Raw genomic sequence first — 12,357 nt, 5'->3', positions numbered from 1 at the left:
TGTTTTTTGTCAATTTAATTCACAAGACCCAGTCACTAAACATGAGAGGATAGAGGAAAGGGTTTTTCCCCCCCCTACTCTGTGTGTTCCAATAAAACTTTAGAAAATCAGGTGGCGAGCTGGATTTTACCTTCAGGCTATAGTTTGCACATCCCTGCTCCAGACTCTAGAGCTGGATTGTTCAATATGGCAGCCACTAACTATTTAAATTTGTAATCATTTAAAGCTACAAATAAAAATTATAGCTTAGTTATTCAGTCACAGTAGCAACATTCAAGAGTTCAATGCCCACACATAGCTACAGATACAGAGCATTTCCATCAACACAGAAAGTTCTATTTAAGAGTGCTGCTGTAGAGAATGGGTATTTCCTAGGTTTATCCATTGAAGTTGTCATCTTTCCAAATCTCAGCTTTATGTGAAGCTCTCTAGTTGCCATGGAATCTTGATTAGATCCCAGACTTTCTCTTTTGTCCCACTGTGAAGCCTATAAAAAGCCAAGCTCTAGGTTCTACCCTTTATAGGGGTTAAATACCTGCCCCCACTGCATTCCCAGGGAAAAACTGGATGAAGTTTGCTCACATTTCCAGCTTTGAACCTCCTTGTTATTTCTGAACTCTCTAAGGATGTTCCTTATTTTCACATATGTTTAACCATGCATTTAAATTTTTTAACATTTTATCCAGTATTTTTAGATGTTCTGCACTGGTATGATTTTTTTCAGATATCTAGTCAAACTGCCAGAAATGGAAATCTCATTACTGGGTTTTCATCATAGGGCTCCTTTTTGCTTCCCTTCATTGCTTCTTTTCTTCTTTCCTTCTTCATTTCTTCCTCCTTCTTTCCTTTTTGTTTGCCTCCCTTCCTCTTCTTTCTTGCTTGCTTGCTTGCTTCCATTCTTCTTTCCTTTCTATTTTGGAAAGTAGTGGAATGGAGCAACTCTGACTCCTAACTGGAAAGTCTTCCATTCTTAGGCAAATACTAGGAAAAAATACTGTCTTGGTCAATAACATGAGGGATCCCACTTGACTGCAACAATTTGACACCACATTCCAAATACTGGTTTGCATTTGGAATAAGAATCATAAATGACTATTTCCAGCAACTCTATTTCTAATACGTTGATCCTTAGATGATTAAATTGGTCACTTCTAAGGATGAATTGGTCAGGGTTTAATTAACAACAATGTGAAAGAAAAATTCTATTACTCAGTGAGTAAACAGTCCTTTGGGAAGAGTCAAAGGAAAAGAAAATGGAAGCAATTTGGGGGGAAAAAAAAACTACTTTTCCCAGCAGGATCAAGGTTGGGATGTGGCTAATCTTTCAGAGACTGAACATGTAGCAAGAGTTGGGATACTGGAGCAGTGAAACATCTAGGAGCTAAAAGGGCTGAGATCAGTTAGGAAGTTATCTTATACCTGGGGAAAATCATGTAGACCCAAGCAAGAAGACCCCAGTTTTCCTTTTCTGATTTGGAAACTTGTGAAGGGTGATAGTTGTATGAAGGCATATGAAAAAACAACCCTTTACTTAAATTCTGGAGTTTTAAGACTTATTATGATTTGTATTAATTAAAATTCTTTATAATCTACTACAAGTGAAGAATTACCAGCTGATCAACCAAGTACTTACAATGGGGGGGGGGTAGAGGATATGCTAGATAAATTATGTGCTGTTTATAATAGCTGTTATTTTTATTTACTCTCCATCAGGTACTGCACTAAGCACTTTACATATACTACAGTAATTCTAATCCTAAAAAACAACAGAAAAGAATTTGCAAGGTGGGTAATATTTGCCACATTTTACAGAATCAACTTAGTGTCCTGTGGCAAGAATATTTCTAGTAAGATGTGAAGTCATGTATTTGCAATTTTTTACCTCACTTGTGCAGTCATTTGTTTTACTAGAAAATGCAACCAAATTACAGTTTCACTTACAGTGGACCCCCATCTGCAGTCCCTGCGCCTGCCTACTGTTTGGTCTCAAAGTCCTAGTGGCAGAGCTGGCCTAGGAGACACACCACAGCTCTCAGGCCCTGCTTCAAGATGAATGCTGCTGTTCACTCAATACTTCCTCTCCTTGGAGGAGGAACTTCCACATTTTTATTTAAATTGGAATGGGCACAGAGCTTCCCTGGTGGTGCGGTGGTTAAGAATCCACCTGCTAATGCAGGGGGACATGGGTTCGAGCCCTGGGCCAGGAAGATCCCACATGCCACGGAGCAACTAAGCCCATCTGCCACAACTACTGAGCCTGCACTCTAGAGCCTGCGAGCCACAACTACTGACCCCACGTGCCACAACTACTGAAGCCCATATGCCTAGAGCCCGTGCTACACAATAAGAGAAGCCACTGCAATGAGAAGGCCACACACTGCAAGAAAGAGTAGCCTCCACTTGCCACAACTAGAGAAAGCCCATGCACAGCAACAAAGACCCAATGCAGCCAAAATTAAATAAATAAATAAATAAATAAATCTAAAAAAAAAATTGGAATGGTCACATGAAAGCATAGCATTAGTGAAAGAGGTCTAAGAAGATGCATTTGACATGCCACATTCAAGCAGCCTCTTAGTGACAACACCATGGTGATGTCTATGGCACTGGCCAACTATGATGACTGACCAGGAGACTGAAGGCTGCAGTGCCGTCTTCCTGCGGCTCAGCAAGGGGTTGGCACCGGGTTTGTTTTATTGTGATACAGCGAGTAGTCAAGGGCCCAGACACTGGTGCCAGACTCCTGGATTTGGATCCCAGGAAATGTGTCAACTTCAGCAAAGAATGTACATCTCCCTGTGCCTCCATTTGATGAATATTAGGGCTACTTTGTTATCAGCACTATATTAAACAAAACAGAACCTGGAGAAGAACATCTGTGCTCAGCAGGTCAGCCAAGCTCTGGCTAAGAAGGTACTCACCAAAGGTAACCAGAGCCAGGGATCTGGGCACAGTACGCCCTGCACAACTCACACGTGAGAACAGTATGGATTTATCTGTGAAGTGCTCCTGTTCTCCACACTGGCTTCCAAAGAGCCTTCCCCTGCGTTCAGAACGACCGCCTAGGTGGTAAGTCCTGAAGCCGCGCCCTGAGCCAGACACACCGGCTCAGAGAAGGGGATGCAGTAAGAGTGAGGAGTAACGACCCCTGAGGAACACAGGTGTACGTTACAGGCCCTGCGCCATTTCTCCTCCCCTAGGGCTTTCTCGGCCCCCAGAATTTTCTTGTTTGTTTGCTTGTTGGTTTTACCAGTATCACAGTTACTATATATTTTCTCTTTCCTTTTCTTCCTCACAAAGTAGGTGAGCTCCCCCAGCAGCTATAAGCACCTTATAGCTATACAGTTAGAAAGCAACAGGGAAATTCTTTTACATTGCCAGGAAGAATCATCTATAAATATTATTGAGGGGAAGCTTCTCAGTGGGAAAAAACATGAGTGGTAGGAGGTAAGGAACTTTCCTGAAGAGTATTGCTGGGATGTGCTGGTTTCCAATTACTAAGAAAGCATCACATGGAAACAGCCCAGGCCCCTTCTAACATGCTGGAAAGGGCTCTGTGCAGTTATTACTAAGCATGACATTATTAGAAGGAGAAAAAGTGAAATCTAGAGTTTCAAAGGTGTCTAGAATTCTCTCCCATATTAATGAATGTCATTCCAGCCTTCTCTCCGCCTGCTCATTTAGGAGGTGTCTGCCTCTCCCATTCTGCTCTCGGATGCTCCCCCTCAGCTCCCTCCTCCAAGAGGTTTCTTTTTCGCCAGCTAGGTTCTTTGCAACTTTATTAACTCAGCACTTGGAATAACGAAATAACAGGGAAGAAAGGGACATTTTGGAAGGGGCTGGAGTTGTGTGGGGTTAAAGAGAGGTTTTCAAACAGCTAACCAACCTGAGGAAACCTAAGTAACAAAAAGGGGTTCCAGCTCCATGACCTCCTCCTCTTCTCCTGCTTCTCCTCCCCCTCTTTCTCCTCCTCCTCCCCCCTCTTCCCCCTCTTCCTCCTTTTTCTTCTTTTTTGAGAAACATGAGTAAAGAACTTGAACTCTTTTGAAATAGCTGTTGGTAGCTGGACTGTGTTCATTTGACCACAACACTGCTCTGGGACTGAACCACATGGGTCTGAGTTCTTTATAAGTGTTACATAATAATAGGGAACCCATGAGATGTTAAATCAGCTTCAAAACAAATTTCTTCCCATAACCTCCTGGACAACATCCAAAATAAGGTCTAGGGTGGCTCAAGGCCCTACCGTCCCCTGGAACCGCCTCCCTCTAAGCTGGCAGAATGAGACGAATGCTGCCCAATAATGTAAGACAATTCCTATTTATGCAGAAAAGTGAACCACAGGAAAATGTAATAGAGGGTTATCTTTGGCAAGTAGAAAGCCATCAAAAGAAAACCAAAACAAATTAAAATGTTTCCTTTGAAGCAAATGAACCAGAACATATTGGTGAAAAATTGATATATAATGGCATCTAGAACCAAACTTTCAGGATAGTGCTTGTTTGAGAAAAATTGTTGCTTCTGTTGTCCTTTAAAATTTCTAATGGGTGGGATGTGAATCAAAGAACGTGTCCACATAGTTTTAAGCATGTGAGTAAAGCAACTTAAATCAGTTACAAAATTCAATTTTCATAATAATGTCACTTGTCTAGATATGCGGAAATCATATTTGTTCAATCTGAGTTTTTTCATTGAAAGTAGGGAAACATAGACAAATTTTATATAAGGTGAATTTTCAGTCTCAAATGTTAACCCTAATTCTTCCACAGTCAGATGAGAGCATATCCAGAGTGGTATTAGAGAAAGGCCTTTTAAATAAAATCATAGAAATAATGCTCTGTGCTTTTGTCACAGTTATTCTTAACAGCTCCAAATATACAAGATATTCTCATTGTGTGCTAAAACTTCTTTGTCATGAAAGACCGGGTTAGCAAATAAAATTAGAAAAAGAAAATTCAAAATATAATATATTGTCAATATATTTATAATAAAAGTCAAGTCTGTGACTCTTTCTTTATAACATTCTAAAATATAATACATTTCTCAAAAAATGTCACACCATATATATGTGGCAAAAAACACACCAGAAACAGCACTCTGAGAATACCAGTGACAACTCTGTTAAGACACTCTGAGATTATGCATTTAATAATCTCTATTAAGGCCTCTTAGCTCCCATAATTTCCCCCAAAAAGCATTATGAAGTCATATAAGGATAGTGAGAAGGAAATAAAACTATTGAAAATATCCTCCAAAAAAATGAAAAGATGCCAAAAATCACACGAGGACTTAATAACCATAGTATTTACAATGGAAAATAATGCTTCTGCCAGAAACAGTACTTTGTTTTTACTAGCCAGGCATTTTTTTTTCATGTTTAATTTTATACACAGGCTTTTTGCCTGGATTTATCATTAAATTTTCTTCTCAACCTCCCCTCAGTTTTGTTCCCCTGCTTTTACTAATACCAAATTGTTTGAATTCTGAATCAATAGCAATAAAAGTAAAAATTAACTTCTATATAGTGCTGATTGGGTCCAGTTCTCCTCATTGAAACAACCCTAGGAACTAGATACTATTATGTCAGTTTTTACAGTGTGAGAGCTGAAGTACAGAGAGGTTAAGTAATTGCTCAAAGTCACACAGCTGCCAAGTGGCAAAGCTGGGATTTGAACTCTGGTGGGCTGGCTCCAGAGCCCATGCTTTTATCACTATTCTCAACTGCCTTTTTATAGCATTTACAGAACTTGCAGAGCAGCAACTCTGTGATTTTTAGTCCAAATTCATCAATTTTGCAAGTCACAGAACCTATTTTCCCCTTGGACAAATCTTTCCTTAGCATAGCTGGATTCATATTTCAGCATCTATACACAAAGCACAAAAATAGTGATTCTAATCTGAAAGATTCAGACTCCTTGAGTAAGATAAAGAAATTCCAACTGTCATTTGACGAGGGGAGGAGCTGCGAGATCTTCTCCGATTGCTTCTCTCTGCTCCATTGTGCTCTGGAGCCCCACCTCTCCTGCCCGGGGTCTTGCCCCAGGACCACCCTCACACATTAACTCATCACCGTGTCTCTCGTCTCTGATGTGGCAGGTAGAGCTGCCATCAGGTAGAACATCTTCAGTCTCTCCTGTCTGACTCACGGGGGAAAGTCCCAGACTCCTTAGGCAGCACTGAAGGCCCTAAATAATCTGCCACGGCCCCAGAGTCAGCTCCTACCAGCTCCTCAGGACCCTCTGCTCTCAGCTCACAAGCATCCCCAGGCTCTTCTGCCTTTGCTCATGTCATTGTCTTTTCTTCTCTCCCGCTCCTTCTCGACTCCTAAAATCACATGCATCCTCAGTGTCTAACTCATGTGCCATCTTCTCCACGAGGCCGCCTTCACCACTAACTCCTTTAATCAGAGGTAAGAGATTCCTCCTTTCTGTGCTCCTGGGCCTTTGAACCTGCCTCTGTCAGAGCATTCATAGCAATTTTAGCAGCCTTCTGGAGCACAAGGGATCCTTCCACAAGTAACCCACCTCTGTGCCTGTGTCCCTCAGGATTCATCACAAAGTGCTGATTGAACTTTGGAAAGCCTCTGCCCTAGGGCAGAGTTCGCTGCCTGCTCCCCGGCCTGCAGGCTGCACCACGGAGGCAGCGCTGCCCCGGTGGATACCTGTCTCTCCAGGGAAGCCACTGCCCCCACTGCCACCTGCCTGCCAACCTCTGTGCACACAGGATGGGGAGCTGCAACGCGCTAGGACACATGCACTGCTGAGAGCGGGTGGTGGGCTCCTCTGAAGGTTAAGTTTGGGCTCTGCTGACAAACCTACTCCCTCCCTTCCAAAGGCAGGTGGAAAAGGTCACACAATGTCCCCTGAAACACGCCAACCCCACATGCTCATCTGAATGACTCTTCTCCAGTTTCCCAGATTTTATTAGTTTCTCTATGTGCAACACCCAGAAGTGAAGGAGCATGTCTCTGAAACTAGAGTTCAAACAAGCTTCCGAAGGTGCCCCAGCCTGGGGTCAAGAGGTGTACAGGTGAGCGGCCTCTGGCCAGGCAGGTGGGGCCTGGTCTGGGCCACTGTGGCTCCCATCCATTGAAGCATCTCCTCTCATATCCTTCTCTACTCCCACATCCCAATTGCATTCATCCATCCCTCCCATCAATACCTCATGCTGTTGTGAACAAGATGGATCAAACTTAATTCTGGCCTCTTAATATGCTCCCAACTTAGGTGAAATGAGACATAAATTAACATTAAAATACAATGTGGAAAGCAATGTTATACTGTGATTTTTTAAAAAGCCCCAAAGGAGCAGGAAGGATCTGTCCTTGCCTGGGAAATCAGAGAAAACTTCCTACAGATGGTGGCCTTCTAATTGAAGGATGAGGTCAAGATGTGACCTTCTATTCATCCCCAAAATGCCATCCAGAGCTAAGTTTGTCTCAATCCATAGCATCAACTCATTCACCCCATGCAGAGCCCATAACGTACAAAGAACTCACAAAGGCCAACGAGACACAGGCCTGTGGAGGCATCACCAGGTAGTGGAAGAGGGAAGCATGGCACACAACTTTAACTGAAGCTGAAGCTCATTATTCTTCCTTCAACAACACTGACTGAATACACAGTGCCCACCTGGCATATTAAGGCCTGGATGATGAGCAGACCTGAGAGCACGCCGCCTTCCCAGGCTCAGGGGCTGGGGAGGGGAACAGCCGTGACCTGAGATGCATGACCACCTGCCCACAGTGCTCTGGGACAGTGGGGCCTGGCCTGGGCTGCACATGAATGGGACAAGAGGTCAGAGAGGGCAGGCCTCTGCAGAACCAGCAGCGCCCTGGGGAGGGGAGTACCACAGGGGCAGTGAAGGGAGCCTGGGAGCCATTCTAAGCTGTAGAGTGATAAGGTCACGCTTCTGTGTCACTCTCTTCCCCAACTAGAGGAGTAGAAGAGGGATGGGTCAGCTTGGAGCACGGGGTGGGGAGTGGGGCAGGACAGTGAAGGCAGGAGGAGGTGGAGATAAGAGACACTGAGGAGGTAAAATGAGCAGACGCAGACTCAGGAGGAGAGGGGAGGGCGAGAGGAGGCTCCTGGAAGACTCTGATATTCACCTGCATCACTGAGCCCACTCTTCATCACGTCAGCTTCTCATGCAGTTTCCTGTGACTTGTCCTTCAGCTGGGCACGCAGGGATCAAGAGAGATTGTAAAGGAAAAACTTTCTGGACTCGCGCATATGTGAGAACCTTTTCTTGCATTCTTACGACATATAGATGTCCTATGGCAGAGGGAAGGCTAAAATTAGCCCAGCTTTTGTAGAGATTTTCTTTTCCTAATTTTAATGTCAGGGTGCTCGTAAGATTTATTTTTTATGCATTTTATCCTTGGTTTTTCTGAAATTAACAAAAGCTTTTCTCTCCTAATTTTTTGTTTGTTCTTTTCTAATCTAATGGATAAAACTCCCTCTACCCAGGTAATGCCTAATTTCCACAATGCCCCAGAATCTCCTCCCAGGACACGCAGTGCACTTTCTTTTTCTCTTCATCCACCTTTGAGGGAGCATGACAGACAAGGCCTAGGTGTACAGTAACCAAAATGTCTGGATTGTGTATGAGTTATCTAGTGCCACATGACAAATGTCCCACCGTCAGTGACATAAAACAACTACTTTACGATGCTCTCAGGCTCTGTAGCTCAGGAGCTCAGACAGGGCACCGTGGGAACGGCTTGTCCCTGCTAAGCGTCTCCAAACACATACCTGGGTCGGTCGGCACTCGGATGACCTCAACAAGTCTGTCAGTTGAAGCACCTGCATGAGGCCTCTCCATGTGGCTTCTCACAGAGGGAATGTTCCAAAAATGAGGGTTCCAAGAGGATCAGGTGGAAGCCCTTTGTGATTCAGCCTTGAAAGTGACATGGCTCCCCTTCTGCCACATTCTATGGGTAGGAAGAGTCAACACCCACCCAGAGCAAGATGAGGGCTCAAAGACCATATTTCTTTTTTCCCATAACTTTTATTTTTTTAAGCTCTTTATTGGAATATAATTGCCTTACACGTTGTGCCAGTTTTTGCTGTACAACAAAGTGAATCTGCTGTATTTATACATAAATCCCCGTATCCCCTCCCTCCCGCAACACCTTGATGGGAGAAATGTCACAGAATTGGGGCCTGAATTTTAAAACTGCCACAGGAGGGCACTGGTCTGATATGGACACCACTCCTCACAAATGCAGCCAAATCCCAAGTCAACCCACCACTGTGTGTCCTGCTCCCTGGGCTGGTCTGAGGCCAGGCTCGGCCCCTTCACAGACCCAGCCCTTCAGCAGCTGGAGTCCTTCCTCCTTCATCTGTGGTGCATGGAGTAGGGATGAGGTGGAGGAAAGGGTTAGCTACACCCATCCCTGCAGGCCCACTGGAAGTCAGCTAAGAAGCAGAGGTTTGTGTGCACGGCATGTGGCTTCATTTCTGTGCTGAAGGGACATTTGTTTGTTGGAGGGCTGCCGGACTGGCTTATCACATTATTGCAATAGTCATGCTGGCATTAGTCTTATTCTTAGAGGCCTTTAGAAGCCCCTCTCTGCTCGCCCCTGTGCCCCTGTTCTCTTCTTTTCCCTTCTTACCTACGACCTTTTCCTTGAAACCTCAGAATGCAGGACTCCTAGCCGTTCCCACTCCTGCCAAATTAGAGACTAACAGTCCCTGGCTTGCTTGCTTTTCTTTGGGAAAATTGTCCAGGAAAAAAAAAAAAATTATCCTCTGGTCTTCAGGGGTGGAGGAGGGGGTTTCTAGCTCTCTGCTTCTCTCTATGATGTTTGTGGTTTCAAAGAAAGCATCTCTTAGGAAGTTCGGGTGATACCACTATGTAATAGTAAAATCTAAGTGACAATATAAGGAAGTAGTAAAGACCCTAGAAAACTCTAATTCCTAGTCAACATAAATGAGAAAAGTAATTTCCCCTTGCACGCTAGTGATAATCTCAAGATTCATCAGCAAGTCAGCAATTTCTTCATAGAGAACTCTGTATTTATGGTGTGTCATCCAACGCTGGGCTACTTCTAGAAAAGGGCAGAGCTGGGCTTATTGGTATCACTTTTGTCTCTTGAGCTAATGCAGCAGGCTTTGAGGTGGCTCTGGCAGGGTGATGAGGGGCACTCCCCAGCTGGCACTGGGCAGTAGTGATCTCTGGTGATGCTGGTATTCCCTGGGGCAGAGTGGCTGGAAAGTAAGGACAGAAGTGGGCCCACTGCATCTGTGGGATACAGTTTTTTACAAAAAGCGATTTTTCCTCTTGGTCTAGCTGAAACTAACACCATCTTCAAGGTATGATTCAAGTGCAGCTTAGTCCAAGAAATTGTCCTTGGTGATGCCAGACCACAGGAATGTCACCTCTCTCTCCATTCAAATTGCACTCACAGTCAGAGCACACAGATTAATATCTAGTTGTTTGTGTTTACACATATGTCATTTGTCTTCACCCCATTTCCTTACCTGGATGGTGGGATTCTTGAGATGAAAGATTTAGTCCAGTATCATCCAGAACTACCTCCTGCCAAGTGATGGAATTTCATTAAAAACTGTTATGAAATAACAACAGTAGTCCTAGGCTGCCACGTCTGATGGATTGACTAATTGGTTGATTAAAGGCCTTTTAAGGTGACAAAGCTCCCAGGAAGAACAAAAGGTCCTTCCTTGGCTTGCCCAGGGTCCCCACTTCCAACTCGTTTTTCATGCTGAATGAGATACTCCTAGTGTCCAATTTATGTGACACATGACCTTAGCCATCCATCTTTCTTTTTTTGAAGCCCCCATTGGGACTAAAATAGAATCTTACTTCAAGCTCATTCTGGGGCACTTTCCAGTCTGGGAAGAATTCCTTTCCTGGTTTTAGGAAGACTGAGAGCACTAAAGGGTCCACTAACCCTTTAGCTATGGAATGTCACGACCAATGGGAAAAAACAGATGATTGCTTCTGGAAGTTCTGTGATGAACCGCAGAGCCCCTCCATACATCTTACAGGCTCACAGTGCACCAAATAACTCCAACTTCAGAGGGAAAGCCAGAGGCAGCAATGTTTATAGTAAAGGCCAGCTGTCATTTTTAAAGAGAAGAACAGTAATTTCCAGAAAGCTAAACCCAAGATATTTGATAATGGAATCATTAATCTATTCTTTGGTGACTTCTCCAACTCACTTTCCTTGCCTATAAATTATCTATAAGCTCTGTGAAATTGTTTTTAACTTCAAGGTGCCTTTTGCAAATGGCCTTACCTCGGCCTCCTCCACATCCTTTTGGACACCATCAAAGGGAGCTGTTCCCACAATGAGCCTCTCTGCTGTGCTTCTGGCCACACTCTCTTTATGGGCCCCTCAAATCACAGCTGCCCTTGGGGCGGCCAGCTCCATAGAGGAGAGCCCACGCAGAGCTGACTGGCCCTCAGGGTTCCCACTTAAGCCTGAGATCACCTTAGGTCTGGGCCAGCTATGGCTACTAACTCTAGTCAGGGCACTCAGACTCAGAGGGTTTCCTTCCCAGTGACCACATGGTGGCCTGAGCAGGAGAGCTGGGTTTTCTGATCCTCCTCTTTGAGCCTAACTTTCCTCATCTGTCTAATGAGAGTAGTGGCCTCAATCATCCCTAGACCCATGCCCTCTCCCAAGTTGTGACTTTAATTCATTATAGGCTCTGTGATAAGTGCTACCTTATAACTCAGCACAGGCAGTTTTATCCTATGTGTTCTGGGGAAATAATCCTTTCTTTGTACAAACCTTCCCTGTGAGACCTCCCCTACAGGCCCCCACCTAGACATCAGGGGCCTCCCGCACAGCCTCACAGGCTCTCAGCTTCTGTTCTCTGGCATCCAGACTCACACATCTTCACTCCAGGCCCAACTCCACCTCCCCCAGACAGAAGGTTCTTACTCGCCATGTCACCATCACTGTCACCAGATGCAGCTCTGGCACCAGAGAGCTGGAGCACTTTATCAGGAATGCAGCTGATATTTGGGTCTTCTGGTTCCAAGAAGACTCACTCAGTGGTTCAGGACCTTCCCAACATGGGAAAACTATGCTACAGGCCAGACCTCACTTTAATTCTTTTCCTCACAAGGAAATGGAAATGCCAGGACAAAGGGGCTTTAATGCACCTTTAATTCTTACAAAATTGGTGACAAAGAACACCTGGACATCACCCTCAGTGGTCCAGAACCAGATCAACTTGCCTTCTCTATGGGGTAAAGAGCAGATGGGGGTGCCTGCTACCAAAGCCAAGCCTCCACAGAGGGTAAGCCAGTGAGCATCCCAAACAGGGAAGAGGGAGTGTCTGAGGCCTTTTATTACTTTTATGAGGACCGTACTGTGGGGTC

General features: G+C 44.5%; 1 long non-coding RNA gene across 1 annotated transcript; it reads right to left on the bottom strand.

The window, feature by feature from the left end:
* Window positions 1–8,162: 8,162 nt before the first annotated feature.
* Window positions 8,163–10,620, bottom strand: LOC130853719 (uncharacterized). The gene is made up of 3 exons (XR_009053863.1): window positions 10,485–10,620; window positions 8,754–8,932; window positions 8,163–8,273 (listed from the first exon to the last, which is right to left on the bottom strand). It is a non-coding gene; the product is annotated as an uncharacterized LOC130853719 (long non-coding RNA).
* Between the last annotated feature and the right edge of the window lie 1,737 nt (window positions 10,621–12,357).

The sequence above is a fragment of the Hippopotamus amphibius genome, chromosome 5 (assembly GCF_030028045.1).
Source record: "Hippopotamus amphibius kiboko isolate mHipAmp2 chromosome 5, mHipAmp2.hap2, whole genome shotgun sequence".
Classification (NCBI taxonomy): Eukaryota; Metazoa; Chordata; class Mammalia; order Artiodactyla; family Hippopotamidae; genus Hippopotamus; species Hippopotamus amphibius.
This window is presented reverse-complemented; position numbering and strand designations above follow the sequence as displayed.